The 18,401-nt window shown below is 39.2% G+C and overlaps 1 pseudogene; it reads left to right on the forward strand.

Moving 5' to 3' along the window:
- Window positions 1-17,414: 17,414 nt before the first annotated feature.
- On the forward strand, window positions 17,415-17,566 carry LOC122544275 (U1 spliceosomal RNA; annotated as a pseudogene).
- The last annotated feature ends 835 nt before the right edge of the window (window positions 17,567-18,401 follow it).

The following is an 18,401-nucleotide window of genomic DNA, read 5'->3' on the forward strand; positions in this document are numbered from 1 at the left end:
CTTTCCTCTGCTGGTGAGCCATCTCCCCCAATAGTCTCCAAAACGGTATACCTGTTTTGGAGGGAGATGACCGCAGGGGACATCTGCACTGCTTTCCTACTCTTTTTCTGTCTTTTGGTCACCCATTCACTGTCTCTCTCAGCAATCCTAACCTGGTGTGACCAGTTCACTAAACGTGCTATCCATGACTTCCTCAGCATTGCCGATGTTCCACAGTGATTCCATCCACAGCTCCAGAGTCACCATGCGGTCAAACAGGAGCTGCAGCTGGACACATTTCTTGCAAGGGTAAGAGTCAGGAATGAGCTGAAAATGTGTTGCTGGAAAAGTGCAGCAGGTCAGGCAGCATCCAAGGAGCAGGAGAATCGACGTTTCGGGCATAAGCCCTTCTTCAGGAATCACTTTCCTGAGCTCCCACATCAATCAAAAGACACATGCCACGGGTCTGAGGTGCCCTGCCATTGTAAGCTTAGCTTTATATGAACTGACTAAAACCAAACAAAGCACTTAAATATATGAAAAAGAAAGATAAGAAAGAAATAAAAACCTTTACCTTACAGAGTCTTTTTCTTCTGATTAGAGCAAGGGGTTGAAGGGAGATACTACAATTGTAGTATCTCGGGTTTAGCCACTGCCCAAATATAAATTCAACCTTTACCTTCCCGGCAGTCCTCTCTTCACCTCACCACCTCTCTTCGCCGCTCTGGAAAAATGGGTAGCACCTGGCCCAAATTTAATCTATCACCCTATCATGGAATTGTATAGCATGGAAACAGAGTCTTTGATCCATCTAGTACATAGACACCAGAATCCCACACGAATCTAGTCCCAACTGCCTGCGCTTCGCTAATATCCCTTCAAAGTTTTATTGCTCATGTTTTATCCCAGTGTCTTTTGATCACTACAGCGGTACCTACATTCATCATTTCCTCTGGAATTTCTTTCACACACGATACTCCCTGTTTAAAAAGGCTTTCTCCTATTTTTAAAAATCTTCTCCTCTCAACTTAAAACTATATCCCCTAATCTTAATTTTTCTTACCATAGAGAAAAGATGCTTTCCATTCACCTTGTCTATACCTGTCATGATTTTCTAAATCTCTCTAAAGTCAGCCGTCAAAATCTTTCACTGCAGTGAAAAACAAATTTCAGTCTATCTAGTCTCTCCTGATAACTCCAGCCCTCAAATCCAGGAAAAATCCTAGCAAATATCTTCTGAACCCTCTCCAATTTAATAATGTCCTTCCTGTAACAAGGCGAACAGAATTGGACACAATTTTCTAGAAGACACCTTACCAACGTCCTGTGCAACTTCTGCACAATGTTCCAAATTCCTTTACTCCAAGGTCTGAATAGTGAAGGCAAGCATGCTAAACGCCTTCTTAATGATATTCTCTACATGTGCAGCAAACTTCAATCGTATTATGTCTCTGATCCCTTAGATCTCTATGTTCCAAACATTGTCCAAGACCCTACGTTTAATTGCATAAATCCTGCCCTGCTTTGTTTTCACCAAAATACAATACCTCGTATTTATCCAAATTAAACACAAACTGCCATTTCTCAGTCCACTGACTCAAACTGATCATGATCACTGTAAGCATAGATAACATTATTTAACCAATTTTGATGTTGTCCGGTCATTACTAACCTTGCCTTCCATATCCTCATCTAAATCATTAACCTAAATGACAAACAAAAGCGGAGTGCGCAGCGATCCCTGTGGAACACCACTGATAAAAGGCCTGCAGTCCGAAAGAAACAACTGTCCATCATTTCTCTCCATCTTTTGATGTTAAGCCAATTTTGCATCCAAGTGTCAACTCATGCTGAATCTCATGTGATTTAACTTTACTGCTCAGTCTACCATGCAGAATCTTATCAAAGTCTTTACTAATGTCCAAGTGTACACCATCTACTGTCCCACTCTTAACAATCTTCTTGGTTACTTCCACAAAGATCTGAATGAATTTACTGAAACACAATTTCCCTCGCGCGAACGCATGATGACTATCCTTAATTATTCCTAATCTTATCAAATGCATATAAACTATCTGTTTCAGAATGAGAAAATAAAATTCACCTGAACACTTCAACTAACGTTCTATTTCTCAATGTCAATTTATACCAGTCCCCAGAAATTGATTATTTTACAAGTACGGAAAGTGCCTTCCTGTTCACACCATGTCTCCTCATAATCATTATTACCAATATAAACTTACCTACTAGCCATATTTGCTCCAATCGAGAGAATCCCAGCCTAAACAATCTTTCCTCTCTCCAGTGAAAGGAACATCCTAATCGAAGTCCACTGCACCTTTTCTTATGCTGTCGTATTTTTCTTGTAATATGCTGACGCAATTTGCATGCAGTATTCTGGTTGCTTTAAACAACAACTGCTGTGCTATTTCAACATAACCTTGCTGTTCTTGTATTCGATGACTAGCATAGTACCCACTATCATGATCATCATTGTTGTGGTTCTGTTCACCGAGCTGGGAATTTGTGTTGCAGACGTTTCGTCCCCTGTCTAGGTGACATCCTCAGTGCTTGGGACCCTCCTGTGAAGCGCTTCTGTGATGTTTCCTCCGGCATTTATAGTGGTTTGTCTCTGCCGCTTCCGGTTGTCAGTTCCAGCTGTCCGCTGCAGTGGCCGGTATATTGGGTCCATGTCGATGTGTTTGTTGATAGAATCTGTGGATGAGTGCCATGCCTCTAGGCATTCCCTGGCTGTTCTCTGTTTGGCTTGTCCTATAATAGTAGTGTTGTCCCAGTCGAACCCATGTATTGAGCCATGCAAAACTCCATTGGAAATAGATTTCCAGTAACAGAAAATTCCTATACAATCACGTTCCGCTTCTTGCCTCTCATTGACTTTTGGATCCAAAGTACAATTTCCCTTAGCTCACAGTTTTCTTTTAACAAGGAACGAAGAACCGTGGTTTCTGGTGGCCTGAAGCAAAAGCATAATTAAGAGGTTCTCCAGCATGTTCTGTTTTTCGCCTTATTTCACTGACTAATGTTCCATGACGAACTTGATTAAGCACTTTCTGAGAATGTGTATAGACCCCATCAAACATGCAATCGTCATAAACACTCTTCATTAACATTTTTTTTAAACAACAATTTTGTGAAACACTTGATTTGTTGAAAACAATGCCAAATGTCCGTGATTTGATCACGGGTGCATTCTGTCTCAGAATTCATTCAATAATTTCCCCACAGTAAATCTGCACTGATGGGCCACTTACTTCCTAACCTATTACTTCCACTTATTTTAACATGGGTGTGTAGTAGCAGTCCTCCATCTCTGTGAATTACCAATTGTGGCCAATGAGGTTTTGAACATTTCTACAAGAACCCCTGAGATGTTTCTGTTTGCCACCCTCAACAGCATTGGAAACATATCTGCGGTCTTAGAGTTATCCACTTTTAAGGCTGTTGTACCCTATAGTTGCTCCTCTCTCTCAGTTTAAATGTGTTCTAACCTCCCCTAATCCTTCACCCGAATGTTTCTGTCTGCGTCTTCCTTTTTACATTCTGAAGAGCAGCGCAAGTTATTTGTGGAATAGCTTGTCATGTGTTGCAGGTTCAGACACAGATTGCCTTTTTGTTCCTTCATCCGTCCTATTTTTATCATCGACCTCCTGTTGTCTTCACATAATCTATCTATTACTTCATCATGTGCCTTCTTTTACTTTTCGAATTTCTTGATTAAATCACCCCACCCACCCATTTCTTTCCAACATACAATGCCACACTGCGTCCTCAGTATCCACTATATGTTCTTTGTTCTCTCCTTTATATTAATCCACGTATTCAAAATGTATGCCTTTACGGGCATACATTTGCCCTGTTATTTTAACTATTTCCTACCTCAGTGGATCCCGCTACATGTTAAAATTCAAGTAGAAGCTCACATTGTCCTCGGGCAAAATAATATCTTGTAATCATATAGTCAGGTTTAATGAATGGTCTGTTCTTATCCTTCCTCCATGAACCTAGTAAATCTAAGCAAATGCTGGTCATTGTTTCAAAATAATGGACTGAGACTGATGCACGGACAACCCGTTGTGCCCATTGCTGCACATTCTATCTGGAGCTGCACCCTTGCTGAGTTATCTAATTTGCACACGACATCTATACCAGTTAGTAGTTGGGTAATTAAAAACCATACCGTTTTCTCTGAAATAGTCTTCATCCCTTCTTGCTTATGGTGTTATAGTCGATCTGTTCTCACTCCCTGGTTGTTCTCGGCGTTTATTTTACACCTGAAAACGTGGTAGCCCCGGTTCCAGGTATTTTCTTTTCATGATTTCTAACGATAGGACCTCATTAGATGATCCTTCCAAGATACGATCACTTTTTATTGCTATCATTGATTCAATGATCAATTTTTGGTACCATCCTTCTCTTCATTCCGCTTCTCTACTTGTCTCAGTATTCTATAGTTGTCAGCTATGTGCGTCTTTCAGATAGCTGTATAGCTTTAACAATGAGGCACGAGGGAGAATTTAAGATTCCTAAATCATCCGTATCATTTCAGTGAGATGTGATAATTGCATGACTTAGATGCGTTGCATTTAAACAGATCGTAACAAAAGTCATTTCGTTCTTGTTTGATAATTCTGACAGAGTTGATTTAAAATAGCATCGCAGGAAATGGGATATTTGAATGGTCCAGACCTGACCCACTCAAAACATTTCAAGAAAAAAGCCAAGACCCTAACTTTGCGAGTTGTTTTAAGTAGGTGTGAAGTGGATATTCCAGCAGAGGTACCACGGATCAGATCACTTAGTTTTAAACAAACAGAATTTATTTACAAGATTACTAAATGAAACACAAACAACAGAGATCAGAATGCAGAATAACCCTCACAATGCCAAATGTTGAACTGGATTAAAATTAATAGGGATCTGTGAGATCTGAAATCACAAACTTGACAAAAAAAAGATCAGCGTAATCTGACTGCATCAGACTTGATTGACAGTACTACATGCAGTTTTGGCTAAAACTTGTAAGGCAGGGAGAATTATCTTGCAAGTTTCACGTGACAATATTTTTATACTTAATTTCTGCCATCGATAGACATAATTTATATTATATTAGATTACAGTGTGGAAACAGGCCCTTCGGCCCAACAAGTCCACACCGACCCGCAGAAGCGCAACCCACCCATACCCCTACCCCTACATTTACCCCTTACCTAACACTACGGGCAATTTAGCATGGCAAATTCACCTGACCTCCACATCTTTGGACTGTGGGAGGAAACCGGCGCACCTGGAGAACGTGCAAACTCCACACAGTCAGTCGCCTGAGGCGGGAATCGAACCCGGATCTCTGGCGCTGTGAGGCAGCAGTGCCACCGTGCCGCCCATAATGTTACATGTTCGTCATTCACCAGGCCATCACATTGAACCTTGATCTGTGTTGTCCTATTGACTTTCCAATTACTCCCGTCATTCCATAACTTTGTTTTTCATATAAATGTTTTGTTTGGAATAAAAGTAGTAAATCAAAACATGCGAGGAGCCATTTACAATAAAAAAGCTTGCCAAGGTTAATGAATTCAGCCTGTGTCATGTTTGCTTGGCTCAAGTAGGGTCTTGGACAAATTGAATGGCTTAACAACAAGCTCCATCTAAACAATCTGGCATCTTTTGTCCTTAAATTTCTCTACAAACTTCAATGGGTTATGATCAGTACGTGTGCTTGTCTCAGGTACGTTACTGTTAACAATAACATTAAAATCTTGTAAAACCAAGCTCAAAATCTCCTTCTCAACTGTAGAATATTTCTGCTCCTAGAGATATGCCTGATAGGTCTTTCTATGTTGTCGTCATCTTCCTCTAAGGGAACAGCACTGACACACATTACTTGCATTGACAGCCACGTCAAATAACTGCACATAATTTGAGGTGGCTAATACAGGGGCAGTGGTTAACACAGCTTTCAGGCTATCAAATGTATCCTGACATTCCGCTGTCCACTAAATCTTCTTGCCCTTCTTTAGCAATTCAGTGAGTGGAGCAGCCACACTGCTAAAAGTTGGTACATATTTTCAATAAAATCTACTTAGTCCCAGGAGCCAAACACTGCTTTTTTTGTCAATGGTATGGGAAACCCCCCAATTACATTTGTTTCTGCATCCCGTGGGGCCTTTTGTCCATTTCACAGAACATAGCTCAGGGCTATGGCAAATTCACTTTTAGCCATGTTTATCACCAAGCCTGTCTTCCAAAGTCGATCGAACAAGTCTGATAAATGTTGCAAATATTCCTTCCATGTGCGACTAAGAATCATCAGGTTGGGTAGTACAGCAATGACATCATTGGTTAGTCTCTGAAATGTGGCTGGTGCATTTTTTTTTAATATCAAATGGCATGAATTTGAACTGATTCAGTCCTTTTGGTGTTACGAAAGCTGAAATTGCCTTTGCTCTTTTTGACAAAGGTACCATCCATTATCCTCTGAGCAAGCCCAACATAGAAATACAGCTTGCTTGTCCCACCTTTTCAATGCAGTCTTCCAAACGCAGAATCGGGTTTGCATCAGCCTTTGTAACTGCAATGACTTTACCATAGTCCACACATAATCGTTGGCTGAAAATGTGTTGCTGGAAAAGCGCAGCAGGTCAGGCAGCATCCAAGTAACAGGAGAATCGACGTTTTGGGCATAAGCCCTTCTTCAGAATAGTATCTCCTATCTCTCCATCATGTATGATAAGGTTAGTGCTTTCCATCTTATTTCCACGTATCTCCCCATGTTATAGCAATAACTCTTTCAGGACATTTTGATTTTTCTCTGGAAGGTAACTCAATAATTTATCCCAATTTCTGACATCTTCCTCATTGTCCAACTTAATTTGAAGAATGTCCAATTCAGCATCCTCTGAACTTGGTTCTTGACTCTGTGTTGTAGCCAATAAAATAGTCTGCTCTCGCTTTTCTTCCCCGTCAAAATATCTTTTGAGCATATTCACATGACGCACTCTGTGAGATCCCTTTCTCTCTGGGGTCCTTGTAAAAATGTTCGCCTCACTCAATTTCCTTTCGACTTGATAATGTTCACTGTACTTTGCTTTTAAAGGTTCACTATGACCGGAAGTAATACAAACACCTAATCGCCCATTGCAAAACTGCGGGTTTTTGCTTTCTTCTCTGCTTCCTATTTCATTGCATACTGCGATACTTTTAAATTCTGTGCCAACTCTCCTGCACTCCATAGTTGCCGAAAATTTGACACCTATTCCAAATATGTGGTCTTTGAATTCTGACTTACCAATTTCTCCTTGAACAATTTCAGTGATCCTCTCACCTTGTGCCTAAAAAAAACTAATTCAAATGGACTGAATGTGGTCGATTCATTTGGTGCATCTCTGATCACAAAAAGTGCAAGCAGAATTCCCTTATCCCTATCATCTGGATATTCCTGAAGAGAGGCCTAAAACATAGTTTGTAATATCTGATGCCACATTTGTAGGGCTCCCTGCGACTCTGGATCATCCGCAGTAGATTTGAATTGTATTATTCCCAAGCTGCGCATAAATTACTAGAATAATTTTGATGCAAAGTTTGACCCTTGATCTGATTGTATCTCTGTGATTTGTCCATATCTAACGCAACATTTGCGTAATGGGATGGCCTCTGGGAATCTACTGGGCACATTCTTTTATGTTAACAAATACTCGCTCCCACATTCTGTTCGAGGTAGGGGACTGAAACAATCAATTAAAACCCCTGGAAAAGATTGCGTGGCTTGGAGGGGAAATTGCAGGTGGTGTCGTTCCCAAGTACCTGCTGCCCTTGTCGTTCTAGATGGAACCGCATTGTCCTGGATAGTGTCTAGCTTCCTGAGTGTTGTTGCAGCTGCACCTGTCCAGGCAAGTGGACTGTATTCTATCACACTCCTGACTTCTGCCTTGTAGATGGTCAACAGATTTTGGTGTGTCAGGAGGTGAGTTACTTACCGCACTATCCCTAGACTTTGACCTGCTCTTGTAGCCACTGTGTTTATGTGGTGAGTCCAGTTGAGTTTCTGGTCAATGGTAACCCTAAGGATGTTGACAGTGGGTGATTAAGTGATGGTAATACCGTTGGTTGTCAAGCGTGGTGGTTAGAGTGTCTCTTATTAGTGGTGGTCATTGTCTGGCATTTCTGTTGTGAATGTCACTTGCCACTTGTCAGCCCAAGCCTGGATATTGTCTAGATCTTCTTGCATTCGAGCCAATAACAGCTTCACTATGGTAGGCAGCACTCCTAGTTGTGAACTAGCAATAAGGTTAGCAAGGATAAATTGTGTTCCTGGAGCTGAGAGTTTGTTCTCTACCTTTACCACGACTTTTGCTCTCTTCACTGGATACGCTAACCTCACTTTACATAATTGAGCGCTTCTTGTCTCAGCGTGAATTCCTGTTACTAGTAGCTTTTCAGAGGTACATATTTCCTCACTTTTCAACTTCACAGATTAAGAGGATCCTATACCTCTTAATATTGTAACACCTTTACCTGCCACTCCTGGCCTATTTAAATAAACTTTACCTTGGCGGGTGTGTAGTATAAGAAGATCTGGTATTTTTCCTAAGCCAACCTTCCACCAATGTGTACATTTTATTGCATGTTTCTAGTCTCTACTGTGATTTCCATTACAACTCCAACAAAATTCACTATTGTTTTCCTATATCTGATTTCACATTGCTTTTCCTAAACCACCGACCTTGCGTTTTAATGTGGCCTACTGTGTTTCAGTGAAACCACTAAAGCTTTTTAACTTCTCTTTCCCCTTCAAGGATTTCCTTTTTACTCTGTAGTTGATTATCTTTATGATCTGCATCAGGATCTATCTTTCCCTTTCCATGTGAGGGTTTCTCTGTTCCCCTATGCCTCTCCCCCATGGAGTGAAATTGATCTTCGAAGCCAGCTTTGATTTATGGACCAACTCATAATGATCATTCATTTCAGCTGTTAATCTTGTAGTTTTCACTCTCTGTTCGTCCACATGAGTTCTTACTACTTCAGGAAGAGGATTTTTGTACTTCCCCAAAAGAATTGTCTCTGGAAGAACATCTTAGGGTTGCTCTATTTTTAAGGCCCTCATCCACCTTTTCAAAATTGCTTTGTTTGATCCTTTCAACTTCAATGTAAATTTGATGAGGGTTCCTCCTTTGATTCCTGAGACGTTCTCTGTTGGCTTCTAGCACAAATCCTACGCACTTAAGATGGCTTTCTTCACCTCCTCATACTACCCCGGTACATCCTCTGATATCGATGCAAATATGTCACTAGCTCCACCTACAAGTTTTGCTGGATCAACAAAACCCACATGGTCGCTGGCTACTTATGTTTGTTTAGCCACCTTGTCCAATGAGATGAAAAAGGCTTCCACATTCTTCTCATTAAAGTTAGCCAATGCTTGAATATATTTAAACAGTTTTAACCAGACATTTGGCTACTGTGGGATTGTTCATCCTCACTAAATTTACCTTCAGCCTTCATCTCCATCGTTTTAAACTGCCTTTCCTCGCTAAGTGCTAATTTCTGAAGTTCAATCTCCCTCTCCTGCTTCCTTTCCTCTCTCTGCTTTTCTCTCTCCTCTCTCTCTTTCTTTCCTCTTTCTCGTCCCTCTCTTTTTTCTTTTTTTTCTGCAAAGAAAATTCGTTCTTTTCCCCTTCCCTCTGCTTTCAATCCGAAATCAACCTGTTTCATTTCTAGTGTCCTTTCCTTGTCTTTAACCTCCAACTGACATTGTTTCATTTTCAATTGAATTTTAGCCATCTCTGAAGATTCCGATTATGTTTCCAGCAAATTTAAATTTGTGCTGTTGCGGTAATTATATCTCCTTTCCTCATGGAAGGAGGCAGCTCCAACTCCACATTGTCAGCTAATTCCAGCAGCTTGGCCTTAATCACTTTTTCCACAACCCCCAAGGTCACTTCTTCCACCCCCAGAAAACTCTTGGTGACCGAAAGAGCTATTGCTAACCCTAGCACTGTTTAAAACCAACTGAATTCAACAACCAGAACAAAAGACAATAACACTTACCACTCGCTGCAATCAAATCCAACAGCCCTAATCCCAATTTGAACCTATAGGGCAAATCCTGCAGAAAGCCCCCAGTCTGTTATGGATCAGGCTTGACCTCATCAAAACATTTCAAGAAAGTAGCGCAGAACCTAACTTTGCGAGTTGTTTTAAGCAGGTGTAAAGTAGATATTCAAGGAGACATGCTGCTCTTCAGATCACTTCGTTTTAAACACAAATGAAAGAGAACAGTAGACGGAATAATTTAACCTCCATAAACACCTTTTGCTGCACAAACTAAAATCAAATATAGGGTCTTACAAGTTTTATTTCTCGTCTTACACAAAATTAGCCTGCGGCGCATAGATTATAGCCATCCAAACATGCAGCCCAACACTATCTTATCAAGGGAAATGAGAAATGGGCAGTGTGTTTTGGACAATCTATCAATGCCCACATGCTACGGATGAATAAATAAAAGTGTAGAATTGAGAAACTTATTCTTGTTTATGTGTGTTCTGGTATGTGACCTTTTCTGTTTCTCAGTGTAGGTCACCATTTCATGCACTCTGACCTATTTTAGATATTGCTATAAAAGTATATAATAATATAAGTGATATGGCAGTGCAACAGAACTCTTTGAAAGTCGACAACCTCTGCTGTATTATCCATGGAGATGTCCAAGTGATTCACAGCCTACCTATCTTGTCCAACTTCATCAGCTAATCTAGATGTATCATCATGCCACAGGCATGTCAATGCTAATCAGCGCCCATCAAAATAGTGCCTTTTTATAGTTACTGTTTGTCCCTTCTTTACTAAAATTAGATTTGCGTTTTCATTTCCTGTGATTGCAAGACTGGAAGTATTAACTGAGTGTCTCTTTTCTAGCAGCATTATGTTACAGTTAAGATGATGATCTCACATCAGTAATTTTCTTTCATGTTTAATCTGTTTATCTTTCTTTTTATACATCAGAAATGCATGCCAACTATCAACAATTATTTTCTCCACAGAAATTCGTAAATTAAAAGATGCATTGGGTGGCAGAGGTAAGCAAATGATCAGGTGAATGGTATGGTTCATGAATTGCCAATTTATGGTATTGCAAAGTCACTTACTTCTTTGATGGAAATATGCTTATAACATCACTTGAGCAACATATTATCAGTTGATTGTTTGGCTACGGTGCAAGATAATCTATTAACTTTATGTGGTGTTGCAATTAGAAATGGTCAGTGATTCAATGTGGATAAATCACTTTGGGAAGAATAAAGAATGTCAAAATGCAGAAAGTGAATTCTGGTTGCAGGTTTCAATATCTAGATTCAATTAATTTCCATTGCATCATCATTGGCAATGTTTGGAATTACATAATGACTATAGCGACCTTATGTTAGTTCCAATGCAAAACAATAGCAGAGTCAACATTTCTTCAACACAGGAGAAAGTGAGGTCTGCAGATGCTGGAGATCAGAGCTGAAAATGTGTTGCTGGAAAAGCGCAGCAGGTCAGGCAGCATCCAGGGAACAGGAGAATCGACGTTTCGGGCATAAGCCCTTCTTCAGGAATCATTCCTGAAGAAGGGCTTATGCCCGAAACGTCGATTCTCCTGTTCCCTGGATGCTGCCTGACCTGCTGCGCTTTTCCAGCAACACATTTTCATTTCTTCAACACATTCTATTGAATGCAACAGTTACACATATGTGTGTGAAAAATGTTCATAGCTGGCAGCCTCAATCATTAAGTGAAAGTAAAACGCGAATTTCAATTGTAGAAGAGAAGAAGTGCTAACTACCAAAGGCATGATTATGCCCCAGGCTCTAGGAAACTTTAGAAAATCATTCCAAATGCAGCTACCATCTCCACAGTTGCTGTTTTGACAAATATCACGCAGTCAGGATCTTTGTTTTTTTTGGATTTTACTCCCTTAATCTCCTCCAAAATGTTCATTTTAGTGTTATTGATGACTTTACATCCCTACTATACTCATGATTTGGAGATGCCGGTGTTGGACTGGGGTGTACAAAGTTAAAACTCACACAGCACCAGGTTATAGTCCAACAGGTTTAATTAGAAGCACACTAGCTTTCGGAGCGTCGCTTCTTCATCAGGCGTGCTTCCAATTAAACCTGTTGGACGATAACCTAGTGTTGTGTGATTTTTAACTTTGTACTATTTTCATGCCTTGTTTGCCGTATTTTTTTTTAGCATTTAATTCATGATCTTTACTGTAACAAACGGTTGTTAAATATTGATGATATTTCTCATTCTTCCATGATAATTTCTTCTTCCTTGATTTGACCCTAACTATTGAGCAAAGCTGCCTCTAAGATATGTTGGTACTATAACATTTCCACGAGTTATTGGTGTAGGAACTCGGTATGATCGCAACCTATAAACCAATTCTAAGAGTTTCTTTTGTGAAGTTGGTACAATATTTTGTTACAGTGAACCTCCCACCACATTATCTCATAAACTGTGAACATTCAATCAGAATTGTAACGCATTGCAATATACATTCTGAATAATTCAGTGAATCCTTCGTTTCAACATTGCCGTCTGAATAGCGAGAACGACCTCAGGATTTCGTAAAGTGTAACATAATCTGTTAGCTCAGTTGCTGCATTGCAGAGGAATGCCAACAATAGAACCTTAATATCTGTACAGGTCAAGATGCGTATGCCAGTTCTGTGTTATCAATCTCAATGCTCATCCACAGTAACTCTCTCATTAACTTCGCCACTATCTCACAGTAATGATAGGGGTGACGATGAAAACTGACATTTTTTTTAACTGACTCTAATGGTGCAAATGCAGTCTACAAGTTACACCTGATTCAGAAAACAAATATCCTTCCATATCTCAAAACGTTGTATTAAGGATACCTACATGAAATATTCGCTGCTGGGTATCTGATGAACTGCTAACACAGGACAATATGTTCGTTAAATTGCAATGTATAAACTAGCCATATGCATGACCGCAACTCAGTCTCCATTTTCTCTGATTAACTTCACTCTTGCAATTTTATTTCATTATAACATAGGTGGAAGTGGTAAGTAGGTGCTAGTAAGTAGAAACCTAAGCATCGAATTATATGCCCTAATTGTCAGTACCCAATGTTGATTGCTTTTCGTAGTACCACTTAATCTCTAGACCTGACGCGCTGGTCGACACTATCCCCTTGTAGGCAGACTTCTCTGTTTTAAAAACAGCAACTAATGTTGTGTGTTGATAGTATTCTAAGAAGACAGACGATCAGAAACTTGTCTCAAAACTTGCCTGACTATTCTGTTTTATAATTTAAAATTCTTCAATGCCTCCTCTTCACACGAAATTATCAATTTGTGAAGATACATGGGAATTTCCACTCTGCGAACAAGATCACATTGCAGGTTCTGAACTTTATTACAAACAAACTAATTTCACCAAAATGACCTAACAGAGTACTTGAATACCCTCAATGCATGATTTATGTAAACAGATTGTAAACAGATTTGATCAGCTTCCCGTATATAATGAATACATCTACAGATAGTTTTAGGGATGAAACTCTCTGAAGTGTTTCACCTGCAAAAGAAGAGGCTATATGACAATTGATCTATTTTCACAGTAATAAGAGATCAAAAAGACATACAAAACTTTCACGCAGTCATTAAATGTGGAGAAATCACTTTGATAACGATAGTAAACGTCAGAGTGTTCCAAAGTGAATTCTGCTTGTTGGGTTCAATATCAAAATTCGATTTAAACTCCATTGTATCATGATTGGCAAAGCTTGGACGAACCTAATTACTATAGCTGTCTTATGTTCGTTCATGTGCAGAACAGCATGAGGATCTGTGTTGAAAGAGCTGAAGTATCTTCCAAGAGTTTTTGAAGCGTTGAGCATTTCATCATCACGAAAGAATTATTACTCCTTGCACGATATTTCTTTTCTGTGAAAATCCAAACTAAGTTACCAGGCTGACTGTCTGCTACCAGCTAATTCAGAGTGAGTTAAAATGAATGAAATCTTACAAATAACTAATTCCTTTTGTTTTGTCTCTCTGACTAGATTATTTACTACTCTGTTGTGGGCCAGGCAAATTCATGGTGCTTAGCGATTTTCCTTCATGTCCAGTTAGAAGAACATTCTAAATTCTGTGATACATTTTCTAAGTGATTCTAGCATTATTCTTGGAGATTGCCGTCCGCCCTGTGTCCCACCTCCCTGCATGTTAAGCAAAGAAATATGAAGAGCAAAATTAACTAATAATAGAGATCTGTGGGAAAAGTAGGCCAGGATACAGCGTATACAGTATATACATTTATTTATGATTCTTCCAATACAAAAAAAACTCTACCTACAATAAGCATCAATAGTTCGAAGAGAATTATTTACATGAATCACGCGGTTAACCTGAGTAGTCATGATAACTCATCACCAGAACTGTTGACGTCTGTCCAGTTAAAAAAATCGTCTTGGCTTTGACTGAGATTCTGGACAGCATTTTATCTATCACTGTGTGATTCTTTCCACAGAATCACTTGCTTGACAGAGACAGCTGCATAATTCATACCGACATATTCATGTTTTAAGCTAATCACCAGCAAATATTAGTTACTTTCCCTGTTACTTCGTGTCTCCTTCATAGAAAACCCCCTCAACAGTAATTGTATGGCAATTGAAACTAAATCAGCAATAAGGACCTGTTTGAATCCACGCATTTTGAGTTATATCTCTACTCCTGTGGGGACTGCAACTTGTCTTCATCCTCAAATCATAAAACGTATGTGTAGTAGATATTGTCAAATCTCCTAAATATAGTTGATTCTCACTTATGACTGGAGTTATGTATCAGTTAGTTGCTGTTTTGTAAACGATGGTGAGATGATTGTACTTTATATTTCAATATGCTGTTAAAGAAACCCTCAAATAATATGATAATCGCTGGGGCAAATCTCTTGCTAATATATTCATACTGAACATACATATCACATTTAACTACGATATTATTTGTTAATTAAATCAATTCAGCAATACTGTATAAGTAAACTTTCACTCAGTTTTAACTTAATTCACGAAGTTGAATATTACAAATGCCCATCAATAAAAGTCCTCAAGATTTTGAACAGCAGTAGGCTGCTCCGCTCTTAAAATCTGTTCCACTAATCACAGGGTCTTGGTTGATCCGTCCACACATTCACTTTCCAGCCCTTTCTCGTAAACCTTGACTCTCATACCCATCTATCTATCTCAGCCACAAATACACATAAGGAATCTGCACCAACACGATCTGCCAGCTCTCTGTGATGTGACATTCCAAAGACTTACAGCTTACTGAGGGAATTGCTTCGTTATTCAATGTTAAATTAGCAACCTTACGTCACAAGATTTTGCCCTTTGGTCCTAGACTCTCAGATAATGGTAAACATCCTCTCAATATTTCAACAAGCAAGTTCCTTATGAGGTCACCTGTCATTTTTATAAAATCCAGCAGTATAATTCCAACTCGTTTAACCTTTGCTCATAAGATAATGTATCCATACTAGGGACCATCTTGGTGAACCTTCTGTGAACCTTTAATAATGAGTCTTTAATAATTTCCATATGCAAAGTTCACCATCATTGTTAATAACTGTTGATTTGTCTTTTCAGGCAATTGCCATACGCTAAATAAATTGCTCAGCATCTGTGAAATGTTTTAGAGAATTGACAAATGTGTTTTATATTAGCAAAGTTTTGAACATTTTCAGTGTTATTGTTCAAAATGGAAATAAATATGTTATTGAGAAGGTACAGTTGTGTGAAGTTATATTTGGCAATAATATTTCAGCACATGTTTAAAAAGATAAATCCATTCGTTTCATTCCATTTGCTTGTCTTATACAATTTAGCAACAGTGGGACCACTTAAAGGACTGAAATCATATATTATCTTTTCAGATGAATCCAGCCTAAAACAAGCTCTGGATAAAGCAGGTGGGGTAAACAAAAAGAAAAATAAACGGACAAAATTTTGGCCACTTCCATTATATTCCCTTTTAACGAATTATTCACATAATTTCACTCCTGACATTTATTGAATCAAGTTTTTCTATATCGACAAATTATAAAAACATATGGCCTAAAATTCTGGTCAGCGAATTCACTCAGAAAATTTATTCTAACCGTAAATAATTGTGACAAACCTTTCTTTGTATGCTGACCCAGTTGCATCAAATATGTACAATATGTCATCAATGACAGCAAACATGGGGAGACAGGAGCAGGAGGCATAATACACACCTTATCAAACATAATGAAGCTGCCATAACATGGGAAAATCTTAATCGCCTTAATCTTACAGTGGGTGTGGTGATTGAATGGATGATTTTCTGAATCTGTACATGAGTGAGTAAGCAAATAAGCAACTAACTGAATAAATACGAGTGAGCGAAAAATTCATTTTTAAGTGGGTATGCAGTTATGGGGGTTGCAGTTATGGGGGTGATTGGGTGAACGTGAAATTGTGCAGTCCTAAGTGAGTGGCATGTGAATGGGTGTTGTCTGATTCTGTAGCAATGAATGGACAAGTAACTGGATTGGATTTAGTGGCTGTATGAGTGAGTTTGTGTGTGTGAGTCATTACGTGACTCGGTGTCTGAGTGACTTGGAGTTCGTGTAACAGATGCTGCAACATTAAAAATGATTGATTGGATGTTTCAATAGTTGGATCAATAAGTGGTCGAGTGTGAGGTGAAAAATGCTTCAATGAATGCTTGACTGGCTGATTTGAATGGGGCAATGAACGAATAAGTACCTTTTTTATGATGGCTGGGGGCATCAGGGATAAAGTAATTATTTTAATGTTTGCTATGAGTGGGAGGGTGAGTGGATTCTTGAGTCCCCGGAATTGTCAGATGTTCATTGGGTAAGAAGGCTGGCTGAGATAATCTTACATGAGTAAATGCTTTGCTGAGTAGTTTAAGGAGCAATTCTATGACTGGAAGATTGTTTGAGTCAGTTGGTAAATTATTTAGCGAATGAAGAGTGATAGGAAGTACATGAGTGGTTGGGTGAAGGACGTGTGATTGGGTGATTTCGGTTGTGAATGCATGCATACTTGCATGGGTGGCTGTCTATGTCAGTGATTTTATGTGAGTTAACTAGTGATATTGTTGACAACTTCTGTGAATATGTCAGGAAATGAGTGGTTTGAAGAATTTAGGGAAATCTAAAATGACCACGATAGGAGAATATTTGGATGACATGTTTGTTCTGTTGAGCATGTACATGAAGTAATAGGATGACAATTTGTTGTGACTGAGTTGCAGTGTTCCTATTTCTGGACAAGGATTTAGATTCAAGTTGTACCTGTTTCAGATATATGCCATAACATCTGCAAACAGATTGATTAAGATGTTTTCAGTATCTGGCAGGGGAGAAGCCTTGGTCAAGAAGGAGGTTCCTCCAGGACGAGCCTATCCCATTGCACTTCATGTGTTTGACGCCTGTGATGTCCTCAAATGCTGGATACTCGACTGCAAAATTTGTGTTAGTGGAGGACTCCCCTCATTAATGAAGTAAAAGCAGAGTTTTCAATCAGCGTCCTGCACAGGACACATTTACATTCTTCCTTTTAGAGGTGATACGGTGATTCAGTGGTCAGCACTGCTGCCTAACAGCTCCAAGAATGCACTTCGATTCCAGACACTTGTCTGTGTGGAGTTTTCACATTCTCCCTGTGTCTGTGGTGGTTTCCTCTGGGTACTCTGGTTTCCTCCCACAACCTAAAGATATGCATGCCAAGTGGGTTGGCCATGCTAAATTGCTCCTGATGTTCAGGGATCTGTAGGCAAGATGCATTAGTTGGGGTAAATGTAGAAAATAGGATAGTGGAATTGGTCTGGGTAGGTTAGTCTTCAGAGGGTTGGTGTGGACTTTGAGTCAAATGGCCTGTTTCCACACTGTAGAGGTTATATGATTATTAATGACTATGTTCTTGAGAATTTAATTTTACTTATTGGGGTGACCGAGTGAGTGTTTGAATCAGTGATCTTTTGGTTACTGAATAAATACTAATTTCTTTTCGTAAGTACTTTGAAACAATGCAGCAGAGTGGCTGTTTTAATGAGTGGGAAGAAACTAGGTAAGTGTGTGAACAAGTGGCTCAGTTAGTGTATACATGAGTGATTTGTGAATGAGTTTAAAGCAATTAAATATTATTTGACCCTGGTAGGGACAATGACTTGATGGTTTTGTAAACTGACTTAGTACATAGGTTAATGAATTGGTTAGTCTTTGAATACGTTTGAGGATGTGAGTAAGCACGTAAATAAATGCATGATTGCTTGACTCAACAGGATAGTACCTGAGTGAGTCAACCAGTCATTTACAGAAGAAGTATGAAT

This window comes from Chiloscyllium plagiosum, unplaced genomic scaffold (genome assembly GCF_037043375.1).
Source record: "Chiloscyllium plagiosum isolate Xiang-an unplaced genomic scaffold, Cpla_swu_hap1 HiC_scaffold_38, whole genome shotgun sequence".
Classification (NCBI taxonomy): Eukaryota; Metazoa; Chordata; class Chondrichthyes; order Orectolobiformes; family Hemiscylliidae; genus Chiloscyllium; species Chiloscyllium plagiosum.